We start from the raw sequence: 14,069 nt of genomic DNA on the forward strand, positions 1-14,069 counted from the left end.
TAGGCTGCTTAAAACGAGGCGCTCACTCGCAGGGTTTTGGAGGTTGAGAGCCAGTGGAAAGCTGTGCCTAAATCCCAATTCTAGCTCCCAGTTCTCTTCACGTGAAAAAGGGCGTAAAAAGTTTCTCGAGCGCTTTCATTAGCACACGAGCCGAGTCTCCAACCCCAAAGAGAACCTGAGCTTCTGTTTGGTTGCATCTTAACAGCAGGTGACAGAAGAATAAAATTGTGGGATGGTGTAGAGTAGAGCGTTATTGTTCTTCAGATTTGCAATAAGAGCACGGTCACAGAGCTCACCCCCACCACGCGCTGAGCGCTGGGGGCACATTTTGAGTTTTCTGATGAACACATTACCATCGTGGAGGACTGTAGCCTTTCATTGTCCTGCTTTATGACCTTGGTCTGAATTCAGCAGCCAGCAGGGCTGTGCCAGCTTCAGACCCTCACGTCCTTTCCCCGTAACCTGTCTGGGTAACAGGGCCGGGGATCCATATTATTTTGGTCTTCGTTGGAAGTGTGTGACTAACCTGCTTGGAAAATATTGTCTTGGTTAGCCAATCAGGAAGCGGAAATTAAGGGAATGGCTCATCCCGCCGTATTTTACTGAATGAACTTGACTGAGTCGCTTGGAGACCAGATGCTTCCCGGTTACAGTCTGCATCACAGATATAGTCTGGTGGACGGCCTTGGCTGAGCAGCTAGGGGTGCCTAATGATGAGAGGCATGTCCAAATCCCAGCCAGCAGCCTCCGGCTTTGGACGAAACTTCGGGACGCGCCGGGACCTGGCAAAAATGGAAATACCTTCCCTGACATTTTTGCTCCTGCTTTCTAAATTCACTTTCAGATAAGGGCAGTTGAGTTTGCTAGCGTGGGAAGTGCTGACAGAGGAACTGTAGTCTACTACAAAATTCTTCCTGGCACTCTCATTATCCTTTCCTTCTCTACTTCAGTATCACATGTAGCCATGTGTAGAATCATAAAATAATTATGCAGTGTACAAGCTTTCTGGGAGCATGTACCACTGTTTTCCTAATTCTTTATCTGTCCCATTGATCGTAGCGTGTGTGCATTGATCCAAGTCGACCATCTGGTTAGGCAAGATAAGCGTGCTAGTGTCTTTGCATTGCACTGTCACGCGGGGAGGGGGCACATTTTGGCTGTAGGGAATTACGGGGGCAGGATTAGCCCTCTTCCTATGAGGAAACTGAATTTTAAATGCAATGTTGCAGCTGCATGGACCGTGTTGCTCACTTCTGTTTTTTGCCATGAACTGGGTGGATTTTTTTTTTTTTTTCCTCCTTGCTCCGAAGGTATAGAGACGGCTTGTCTGAAGCGGGGGAAGGGGTGGGCATTGGAGAGGAGATTCATTTTTAGCACATGTTAGGCTGGTAAGTGAGCGATACATTACAGGATTTCGAAATGGTAAAATTGCTTTCGAAAGACTACAAAAAGCTGCTGGATAAAAAGCATTTTTCAACCCAGACGCGTTGGGCCTCCCAAACAAAATTCTTTTCAAGAGGAAAGAAATATTTGTATGAGTCTGTGCAAGAAAAAGAAGGAGAAGAAAGGAACTAGGGAAAAAAAAAACAATCATGCAGCTATCATAGCAGAAGGCATTACTGCGCAAAGCTCCTAAGAAGGGATGCAGGCTCCCCTCTCGGCTTGTTTCCTCTCTCCCTTTCACAGACTGAAACGAATGTTTGCCCCAAGTTTATGACCGCTGGGAGCCACTGAATGTGCTGTTTCATTCAAAGACACTTTCCTCCAGCCCCGTTGGCCACTGTTGTTTTTAAAATTTGATTGCAGCCATTGTTGTCCCATATTCTGCAAATGTGTGCAAGACTCAAAAGCTTTTCCTCTAAAATTGAACGATTCTGTCAAAAAAGATTAGTTCTATTTTGTCTGCTGGGTGCTGACTATTCATGAATGTAAAGAGAGAGGGCTTGGGTGTCGTTGGAAGTTGCTAAGGTGGCTGGGTCTCCTCTATTGACTTGAGGCCACGAAAATAGAGCCCACAAAAGAGCAGCCGAGGCAGAGGGGAGAGGCGCCCGCCATGTGCTTGGTCCTACCTTCTTTAGCTCCCATTTATGCCTTTTGTTGCCAGAACTTTTATTGTCATACAGTTGAAAAAAATGTTAGACCCAAGCTTCAGGCAGCACCAAGCAGAAAAAGGGATTAGCATATCACTAGGGTCATCTTACACTGAACCAAATTCTTTTCACGATGTATAATTAGCGAATACAGTCCTTTTTTTTTTTTTTTTTTTTTTTTTTTTTTTTTTTTTTGAGCCTATGGACAGAGGGGGAAAAAAATGAGCTCAGATCTCTGGCTGGAATATTAGAGGAAATAAAAGACGTTTGCCAATTTCAGAGCGATCTATACGTGTTAACTGTTTCCTCACCCAGCCCTGGCAAGCCCCTCAAGAAATGCCTACGTGAATGGGGGACACTTAGCGGTGAATTCTCCCCTTTGTCTCAGGTTTTCTAACAGGGAAACACTGCGTCGTTGGTGAGCACGTGCAAAATTTTAGACCGATGAAATCAGGTTCAGAAGCCAATGAACACAGAAAAAACTTTTTGGAGCCCCGTGGCGGGGGTGGGGAGACTGGCAGGGAAGTGTGGCTCCTGGCAGCACCGGGACATTGGGACTTCAGGCTGTGCAGAAGGGCCTTAGGCTGTAACCGCACACGCAGCTGGGGAAACCGTAGGCAGTAGAATGGTGCCTTGGGGTCTCTTAGTGAGTATTCTGTGAGGCTCTCAGAAAACTGTCTGAAGCTTCCCTTATGACTCACGGCTGCTAAACACATTGATCTGAAGTCAGAAGATGGAAAGCGTGGGTCGCTTTCCTTTTATTCTCTCTCCTCTTCCTCCTTTCTCTTCCCTCTGCTCTGCTCTCCTCCGAGTTGTGCGTGTAAGTACTTCGACAGACAGCGTGTAGGCAGACGCAGATCTGTCTCATTAACTCACATGTGGCTGGGTGGAGATCTGTTCATATTTCCAAAGATGTAGGATTTTAGAGAAGTGCATAGAGAGTGGGGGGGGGGGAACCTTTCTTCCCCAAAAAGTGTATTTTAAAAAATAACTGGAGATTCACTAAAACTGCAGGTGCGTATCTGCATGCAACTTGGTTTCAGTCTCTCGAGCTAGCTAATGTTTGTCTTGACAGCTGTGCTGTTACGTTGGTTTGCATTCGAAGGGATTCTTTATTATAATGGTTAATACTGAGCTTAATTTTTTTTTTTTTTTGGCAGTCTCCAGGGGCCTGCGCAAGAACCAAGACTCCACAGACCCCCAGTCTGGATTCTGAGTCAGTTTCATGTCACATTTCCTAAGGGTGCGCTCAGCTTATCTTGGAGGTGCTGATTTTTCAAATGAGCTCCTTGTAACTCTTAATGAGAGGCAGTGGGCACTGGGATCCACCAGGAGCTGTGGTTTTGAGTTTTATAACCCTTAGGATCCTGGGGAAAATGTGCATGGAGCTTTCCCTTGGATTTGGAGAGCCCAGCTCTGACTATTTTCTTATTGTTTCTGGTTGGAATTTTGGGTCCAAAAACAAAATGGTTTGGCTGGAAATAAGCCCTGAGCCTAGGTAGCACAGAGGATTCAATTGTGTCGTCCCCATTGAAGGGAAATCACTTTAGCTTGCATCAGTTATGTCTCCATGGAAGTTGATGGGTGGAATTAGAAACATGGCAAGAAAGAATAACAATCAAATTGTAAAAAGTGCGAATCAGGATATCGATCTTTAATTATTTTCTTTAATTATCATAGCAATATTTTAAAAATCACTCTGTTATTTGGGTGTTGTAATTTTTTTCCCCTCTGACATTTATTTGTGGACAGAAATATTGGTGCCTTGGAGCAACCGGCCCCATATGCAGAGGCTGAGATCTTACGTTGCGAACACTTCCACTATTTTCTGAGGACACAGTTTATGCAAGCTTGTGGTTTGCTGGCCTCAAATCATTAGACCCTTAATTATTCATGTACGTTTCCCCTTTCACCTGCTCTGTTCACACCACTAGATTTCTCTCACCTACAGGTCCACTTCCACCCACACAGGTCGCCAATTGCACATCCTTTCAGGGACCAACGCTCAGAAGCACAGCTCAGAACGCACCTACTGAAAGAATCCTTCAAGCTGGAGTCCAAAGTATTGAGCTCAGAAAAGTGCAGAGTCAGCTCAACACAGACTACCCACCCCAGGAACACGACCAGGTGAGTTTCGGAGGCTGTTTCTTTAAGTACTTGAGAGTGTGGGAGGCTTCCTCTAAGGCAGCATCCAGCGGCCTCTGAGTGGGGATGGCTTGGTGTCAGGTGCGGGCAGGGAGGGAGAGGGTGTGGCCAGGACAGAGGGCTGGCAGAGGGTATGACGTGGAGGCAGAGGGTGCTGACTCCAACCCTGTACGTGTTTTAGGGTTTTGTGGAAACCAGGAACAGACAAATATCTAGCATATCTTTTTGAACACTGGGTTTGAGCCTTAAGAAAAAGCCGCTTGTGACTGATCAGAACGGAGCTTGCTAATCTCAGCGGGGTCCCTCCTTTGTTTTAACGCATCTGTGTCTCACCAGTGTGATGCTTTCTGGGCAGAACGTTGCATAGTCTGTGACACTGTGTACTTGGTGCTAGCACGTTGTTCAGATTAACCTGCTTGGCCTCTCGATGCTATAGCCATATGTCCCCTCCAAAGGTTACCCTCCATAGTGGCCGGAGACATTTCATAGAATTGCCATCCAGTTCGGTGCCACACATTCATTAAATATGATTAGCTACAGTATTTTGGATTGCTATGATTAGATATGCTTTCAAAGGCACAATTATGATCCCTAGCCTAACAGAACTTATGTCTCCTCTTAGAGATGGACACTTAACATTTTAAACTTCTAATAATGCCATAATTCACAGTTAAAAACATTAGCTTATTTTGATGTATACAACTGGCTTTTTCAGATAGAAGCAGCATAATTTTTTTTATTTCTCTAAGAACCAGTATAAATTATTTTTTAAAAATTTTTTCTAAAATATCATTTATTTTATGAGACAGAACTCACTGGCTTTTTTGATATTGTACATGTAAATAGCTGTCGAGAAAGGGGAGATATTCCACTCTTAGGAATAGAAAGTGTTTTGATGATAAGATGCACTTTGTGTGCATTTTTGATGATGTGATAAAAGCATAAGCCTCTATCAAGCATAAATGGAAAGAAAGGTGTTATAACTAAGGTTAAAGAACAGGACAGTAGGGGCTGGCGCTGTGGCACAGTGGGTTAATCCTCTGCCTGCGGCACTGGCACCCCATATGGGCGCTGGTTCTAGTCCCGGCTACTCCTCTTCCAGTCCAGCTCTCTGCTATGGCCTGGGGGAGCAGTAAAAGATGGCCCAGGTGCTTGGGCTCCTGCACCCATGTGGGAGACCCAGAGGAGGCTCCTGGCTCCTGGCTTCAGATCAGTTCAACTCTGGCCTTTGAGGCCATTTGGGGAATGAGCTAGCAGATGGAAAATCTTTCTCTCTGTCTCTCCCTCTCACTGCCTGTGGCTCTACCTCTCAAATAAATAAATAAAATCTTAAAAAAAGAAAAAAGGAACTATCGAAGCCATTTGTGTCTAACATGTTCTTGTATGTTTCACTGATTAATCTATGATGTGGAAACAAGGGGCTATTTCATTTTAATGCCTAGTAATTACTGAGCCCTAACAAGATGTGGGCTCTATTCTAAGAGCTGGACAATAATCATCTCCTTTAGTGAAATGAGGGCTGCTATTATGAGGATACCCTTTTTACAGACAAGCAAACTGAGATTCCTGGAGGCTGAGTTATTTGTCCAGGGTCATGCAGCTGCTCCACGGCGAAGCTGGATTCAAAATCGCAGAATCGAACTTGAGTTTATTTCACCCACAACACTACGCTAGCCTTTCCCATATTCAACAGAATTGAAAACATCAAATCGCACGTGGGCTCTCAGGGATTTTACAGTGGGAAGCAGGTGCTCAGGGAAACAGAGGACGACGCAGAGAGAGTCAACAGGGCCAGCTGGAGAGCTGTCCATCATCTACACCTTAGGATCCAGTTAGGAGATTTAACCCAGACGTCGAAATGCAAGGGAGGTGAGAGGCAATAAGGGTAACCCTTTTGTTTTACAAATCAAGAAACTGAGACCCAGAGAGACGCACTGGCTCCTGCTGGCCTTGGCAAAACTGGGACTAGAGCTACGACTTCTCTTAAACCCCAGACCAGGGCTCTTCCCCGTGCTCAAGGCCACGAAGCTACAGCAGGAAGCTCTGGAAAAGACCAAAGTGGGCTTTCGATACCTGGGAAAGTGACGTCAGCTCTGATTTTTCAGCTTAGAATTTAACAGGTCAGAAATACATATGTGTACTGCATGAGAAAATCAACAAACAGGAGGAAAAGGCAGGGGTGGGTAGTGACACGGTGACAACTGGGAAGTGATGTGGGACCCAGGCCAGCAAGGCACAGAGATGAAGAAAAACCACTGTATAGACACACACACACACACACACATACACACACAAGATAGTTGAAAACAGAATATTTATCCCAAATGTAGCGGGTCCTCCCTAAGGACTGAACATACTCCGTGACAATAAAAGTTGAACTAGCTTTTGGTTAGTTGGAAAGTTAAGTTCGGGGACAATAGCAAACAATAGCGCCAACATCAGACCAGGAACAACACCTGCCATGACCCAAGAGACCACAATCGCGGCTGTCACAGCGGGCTGCTGCCACCTAACATAAGGGCAGTCACGTGGCCGCCGGAGAATTCTGGAAGCATCAGGCTATATCAGGAAGCAGACCTGGGAAAATGAAAGGTGAACCCTGGCCATGCGGGCCCCCGCGAAGTAGCAGAGTCTGCAGTAAGAGGAGCCCTGCATGCTGCTGTGATACCAGCCCGCCCTGGGCCGAAAGAGGTGTCGCAGGCAACTGAGGTGTAGGCTTCGATTTCTAGAAATGTGTTAAAACTGCGAATGGAAGTGTCTAGGTGATTGAATGGGTGGCGCAATTGACATGAACACTACAAACAAGGGAAGGCTTCAAATTCAATTTCCAGACAGTGGTGAAATGGGGAGGAAAGACAAGTTAGCAAGCTTGCATGTCACTGGATAATGGAGCTCCAGGTGGAGGAGTCCGACCGGAATTCTGAAGTTCGGAAAGTGCAAAGGAAGAAGAGCCCTTGGCCAGAGGTGCAGATCTGAGTTTACAGAACACAGGAATCAGTAGTCCAGCTTTATCTCTTTGCGCGCGCACACACACACACACACACATGGCTTCACCCCTTTTTCCTTTTGTTACTTCTTGACACCAAAACATCACTCAGGGCTAAGAAAACATCACCTTCGCTCTGGGTTAGGCTCAGCCCACACTCGTGGAGTCAACAGAAGACAAGAAGAAAGGGTACACGGTGCCACAAAGCAGAAGACAGAACTTGGGAGAGACAAACATGGTCTTTTCTCTTTCCGTTTTACAAATTCTCACCACCGTTCATGGGGGTGGTACTTTCCAGTTAATGAGTGTGGCAGAATATTTAAGCCATGTTTTGAACTGGCGATCACAAAACATTTAACTCTAAGCCTGCTGCCACTAAATTCGATCCTTATTGAAATGAAGAAGGTTAATGACAATATAGATTTTTTTTCTCCTCATGGTGTCTCTTATAATTATTGAAAAACTTGGCAAAGCAAACAGATGTGTGGATGAGGGGCAAAAAATATTCCTGAATTATAAAATGATCAGTTCAGACCCCCACACATGCACACATGGCCCCATAGCCCAACTTGTCCCATCTGAGTCTAGTGTCAAAAGTTAGCATTTGCAGTGGTGGAAAGTAGGTTGGTCACCCAAGACGGCACTTCTGTTTTCACTACTGGAAGAATGTAGTCTTAATTAGGTAAACAAAGAGGTTTTTCATTACACTGTAAACACATTTCACAAAAAGACCCTGTTCAAGTTTCTTTCCAAAGAAACTGGAAAATATTAAGAAAGTTAATTGGAGGTCACTCAAATGACAATTAACAAACAGGCACAATTATCTCCTGATGAGTGTGTGGCTCGGGAATGGTTTTATCTTTTTTTTTTTTTATGGCACTATTTTCAAATGTCAGAAAGCTTGCCCATGTAGAGGCAGGCACAATATTAAGTGACAGATTTTTCTATTTATATTTAAATAGCCATCTGCATGAAATTATGCACAAATCATGGAATAATTCCTAGCAGAAATTACTGTTTAGAAAATAAATAAAACCTGAGACAGGGTGTGCTTTTCATATTAAACCGCCCATTTGCAGAACATCACATACATTTGCACGATGTAAAGACGCTGTATTGCAGGAGCCGAACAAATTGCTCACAATGTTAATGAAGATGGATGGGGAAGGCTGAAAAACATTCATTTACAAGCACAGGAGAGACAGAGCAGCGGCGGCCACGCTTGCGGCCTTTCTGTGTTTGCCCTGATAATTTCCGATGGGACGATGGTAACGTCAGTAATCCAGCTCTTGGGAAGGTTCTGTGATTTTCATTTTCATTTTCAGCTTTGACTGTGGACTGTTTTTTTCCCCATTTGGGGTGAAAATTGTTAGTGTGAAGTTTGGAAGCTTGCAGCTAAGCTAAGGAAAGGAATCTTTTTTTTTCTAGATTTATTTATTTGAAAGGCAAAGTTACAGTAAAGGCAGAGGCAGATAGATAGATAGATAGATAGATAGATAGATAGATGATAGATGATAGATGTCTTCCATCTGCTGGTTCGCTCCTCAATTGGCTGCAATGGCCAGAGCTGGGCTGATCCGAAGCCAGGAGCCTGGAGCTTCTTCCGAGTCTCCCATGTGGTTGAGGGGACCCAATCATTTGGGCCATCTTTCACTAATTTCCCAGGCCATCAGTAGGGAGCTTGGATGGGAAATAAAACAGCCAGGACTCGAATCGGCACCCATATGGGATGCCGGCGCAGCAGGTGGAGGCTTAACCTACTACCCCACAGTGCCAGCCCCTCTGAGATGTATTTGAAGAGCAGAAGTGGCTGTGTTTGGCTGCAGTGTATGAACAGAGGGACATACACTACAGGACCCCGGAGAAATGGATCCTGCCACTTGCAGGACTGGCTGAGGGAGTCAGTGGCAGGGACTGCCCTCCAATGGTGCTCCATAGCCCACTCTTCCTGATCCCCCTGGACGAGGGGAGCCACATATGTGTGCCCAGGGACGTGATGATGCTTAGGATCCGCTGTTCCTGCAGCTGGGGGGCACTGAAGGGGCTGAATCATTTAGGCCACTCGCAAGTCCCTCTCCCAGGAACCAGGGCTCCTCAGTAAGCCCTGAGGCACACATCTCACTTCAGAAGGACTTGAATGATGCACTGGTACCCACTTGGGTCCAGTCTCTGTACACAGATAAAGAGACATACACAAACCCTACCTTCATAGGGTTAATGTGCAGTGCAAGGATAGCCATGTCCTGTAAGAAATTATTTGCAACATAAGATTGCTTAAAACAGGATTCTGCAAGTTCTACAAGGAACGAGGAGGAAGCTGCCCAGGAGTAGACTCACGGGAAGATGAGGACAATCAAGAACTGAGGGTATAGGGCCGGTGCTGTGGTGCAGCAGGTTAAAGCCCCGACCTGCAGCGCTGGCATCCCATATAGATACCGGTTCGAGTCCCGGCTGCTCCACTTCCAATTCATCTCTCTGCTATGGTCTGGGGACACAGTAGAAGATGGCCCAAGTCCTTGAGCCCCTGCACCTGCGTGGAAGTTCCAGAAGAAGCTCCTGGCTCCTGGATCCTGGCTTTGGATCAGCACAGCTCCGGCTGTTGCTGCCATTTGGAGAATGTACCAGTAGATGGAAGATTTCTCTCTCTCTGTGTACCTATTCCTCTCAATAATTCTGCCTTTCAAATAAATAAATGATAAAAATCTTTAAAAGAAAACAGAGGGTACCAAAAATGCTGAGGCCGGAAGACTGAGGGAGTTTTCTGAGTCTACTCGCGTACTCCCAGCAGGGGAAATGACACATTGGGGAGATACAGCAGGATATAATGTACTCATTAAATACATAGGTGCATTTATACATACAAGTACACGTGTGTGCGCACACACACACAGCACTGCCTTCAGAATGTCTGTAGTATAGAGTGTGTGGAAAGATCATATTGATCAAAGCCAAGAGCCAAGCCGAAAGTCACTTAAATGTTGGGACATTTAGGTCTTAGGCAGTAACAGCCATTGAAATTTTTTCAGCAGGCAGTGATGTGTTATAAAGGAGACAAGTGGGAGGCAGGGAGATGAGCAACTACGGTAATGACCCACTGGGGACCCCCTCGGGCCATCTCTTGTCTCCTTGGTAGCGAGCACGTGGTCACTGGTGACCCGAATGAGTCTAGGGTGCTGAGAGATCCAGATGCAGAGTGGAAGGAAGATGAAAGAACTGCTTGGAGATGGAATTTACGGGACTGAAGATCTAAATGCACGATTGGGGGAAGGGAGATGAGGTTGTCTGAATTCAGCCACAGGTGTTGCCGGCTTCGGATTCGCAATTTGGCCACCACGAGACAGAGCCTGGAGGACGAGAAATAAGCTTGCAGGAGTCAGTGGCCAATGTTGAACATGTAAGTTAACAGCTGTAAGGACTGGGAACTCCAAGTATCTGTACTAGAGGTTTGGTTGGAAAGTCACTGGATTGGCTGGCACGTGGCTCACTAGGCTAATCCTCTGCCTGCAGCGCTGGTACCCCGGGTTCTAGTCTCAATTGGGGCACCAGTTTCTGTACTGGCTGCTCCTCTTCCAGTCCAGCTCTCTGCTGTGACCCGGGAAGGCAGTGGAGGATGGCCCAAGTGCTTGGGCCCTGCACCCACATGGGAGACCAGGAGGAAGCACCTGGCTTCTGGCTTTGGATTGGCGCAGCGCGCTAGCCGTAGTGGTCATTTGGGGGGTGAACCAACAGAAAGAAGACCTTTCTCTCTGTCTCTCTCTCTCTCTCACTGTCTAACTCTGCCTGTTAAAAAAGAAAAGAAAAGAAAAGAAAAGAAAAGAAAAGAAAAGAAAAGAAAAGTCACTGGATTGAAGGGTTGGTTAAAGCCATGGACGTGGTTAAAATTTCCCGGGGAGAATTAAGTGGGAAGACTGTTGAGACAGAACCCTGGGCAAGCCCCACTCCATTAGGAGTCGCATCTGAGAAGCAGCAGCCTAATCTTACAACTGAACATGGCGGAGACTGAAAATTGCAGTAACAGTGAAGAGAATTTAATGCCTTCGCTGTAAGACTCATGCTGACATCCAAGACTTTCAGATACTGTAACGGTGTTGGGTGGGTAAGACCACACATATTAGACTCCTTCATCTTTCCCAAAAGTTGAACGAAAGGAAACTCGAAAATAAGATAGATCACATTGTATGGATTTGTATGAACCTACATGTTTAGACTCTACTTTTGGATCCCTTATTCTGTAGCTCTGCCAAGATTCTTATTGTGTCCGACTATACTCTACCACTGCAAGAGGATACCATACTCTTAATGCAGCTCCGTTCTCTTCTGCAATCGTGAACGGCTCCTGGTTTCTTGTTATGCTGGAATGTCCCGCCCCTCATCCTTTACTTCCCTGGAGCACCTTGACTCCATTTACTTAGGAGGTGCCGCTTGCTCTTCAACACGCACCTGGAGCACCTCTCCATGGGGTAGCCCTGACCCCTGCCCTCCCCATCAGCACATGATGCAGGTGCCTCTCCCTGGGTTTCCCCTCTATGCTCCAAATGCACCTTAATGCACTGGGTGGTGGTGATTGGCTTCCTGGACCATTGCCTCTTCCAGGTTATGGACAGGTAACTACCTTTTACCTTGCCCATATCCCCTGTACCTAGTATATGCAATACATAATATCTGACATAAAGCTGGCATTTGCTAAACATTGTTGAAAGATTAAAGAAATATCTCTCTTCCTCACCTCCTTTCTCTCTTTCAGCCCCTTAATTTGTGTGGTTTTTAATTAGATAGAGATTGGAGAAGGAGTTTCAAAACTCCTACCTACTCTGTCAGCTTCTCCATTGACAGCCCTGCTTACCAAGTCCAACCACATAGAGCCGGAACACCACACTCCTGACCCCTCTGCCCAGCAGTCCTGGACAGCGCACGTGGTAGAGTCAGGGTATCACGTGTGTGCTATTTTACAGGGAAGTGGCAGGCTCAAGGGAAGAACTGATGTGTATTGTTGGCCGAGGAAGAGATTTGAGCTCACATGGACAAGATCACAAGGTGGAAAAAAAGTCCCGGATCCCTTGGGGAATCTCCTTCATCCTGGAGCCCTAGGAAGATCAGATCACTCTCCTTTGTTGCTGTGTGTAAGGTGCGGGTGTGCACAAGAGTGATGGGGGAGCGCAAAGGGGTACAGAGTGGTAAAAAGAAGGCAGTGGAAGGAGCGAAGTTGTTGGCTGTGGCCTACAGGAGAACTAGCAAATAGAAAAGGACTGGCTGGGGAGATACTGAAGAGCACGTGTACTCATGGAAACAGCCTAGAAAGCCTGCAAAATGAACCTCAAGATTTCAAGAGAATGACCCACTTCTGAATATTTCATTTTGATTCCCTTGTGAATCATTTCTGCTGCTGGGGAGGCGCATTCACATACATTTTATTGTGTTCTCTGCACTCTATACAAAACAGAGGGTCCAGAAATCCCTGCTCTTACCCACAAGAGCCTGAATACCCCTAGGAGACTGAGTGGGCTGATCCCAACTCCATCATGGGCGGACTCACCCATGTTCCAAATTTATCAAAGCTAGCTCTTCTAAAAATAATAATAATAATCATGAGAGGCTTATCTTAGCCATCATGTGGGCCTGGGGGCCGGTTGGAGGAGAGTGGAGTATGCAAGACAAATCTAATGGGCTAGCAGCAGGCCAGAGGGAAGGAGGGGGCTGCAGAATGGAGTCTGGCATGGGCCAGTTTCACAACATCTGAAGGTAGAATGGCTTGGGGCTTAGTCATTGTTTAAAAGCCATTCCTCAAATTCCTTGTTTACTGTCAGCACTGTGAGTTGTGGGCTGTCACTTTAGCTGTTAATGGGACTAAACACTTACGCCAACAGATTAAGCCTTGCTGAAACATTAAGAAAATTGGCCCAAACACAATTTGGACGGATGGTTGTTTGGCGGCTGTTTCTTTTTTCTGGGGGAGGAGGGCGATTGTTCCAAGACAATGACATTTGGATACCTGTGAGACAGGGGCAAGTGCGCGAGGGTCCTGGGCAGACTTCCTGCTGGAGGAAGAAGGCTGTTAGCAAAGCAGGCGCCTGACTTCAGCCTCACGCACGGACTACATGGACCAGCGATGAACACTTCTGAAATTACAAGTGACAAATGCCTTGAGACCCACCACAAGTCTTGGGGAAGTTTTTTTCTTCCTAAAAGTTATAAGAAATTACTAGCAGAAATGAAAACTCACTGTGCCTGTCATTGCAAAGGGATCTTCCAGGCAGCTGGGTGATGTGAAAGGCGGGAAAATCTTTCTTTGTTACACAGGTACCTTTTGAGATTTGTCAAACACATTTCTTGTTGTTAAGAAGAGTGGTGCTTGCACAGTAGATGTATTTAGCTTTAAAATCAGTTTTTCAGGTCTTTCATATAAATTCATGTATCCTTACTTGACATGTCTGCTTAAGCAAAGATTTTTTTTAAGGTGGGCTTTTATAAGCTTTTCCAAAAACTAATCGAGAACAATGAAATGTTCCATTTTTATTCCAAGTCTTAAACTTAACAGTTTGGAAAAGACTTCGTGGGGAGAATAGGAGTACTTTTCTGATTTTCACTGTCATCAGACCAAAAAAAAAAAAGTCAAAATCCTTGATGGGCCAAAATTGAAAGGCAAGTTGACTTTTCATTTGCAAAGTCTAATTTATACTCTAAGTTACTCTTCAGGTACTTGCCTCGTGACAACTACTCTGTTCCCCTCTGTTTGCCATACATGACCACTGCACGGTGAACAGCTGTTATCCATCTCGCTAACCCTCCTATTTCTTCCATGACCAAGGTGCTTATTCCACATTTATTATCATCAATGGCAAATTTCCCCT

The sequence above is a fragment of the Lepus europaeus genome, chromosome 11 (assembly GCF_033115175.1).
Source record: "Lepus europaeus isolate LE1 chromosome 11, mLepTim1.pri, whole genome shotgun sequence".
NCBI classification, from domain to species: domain Eukaryota; kingdom Metazoa; phylum Chordata; class Mammalia; order Lagomorpha; family Leporidae; genus Lepus; species Lepus europaeus.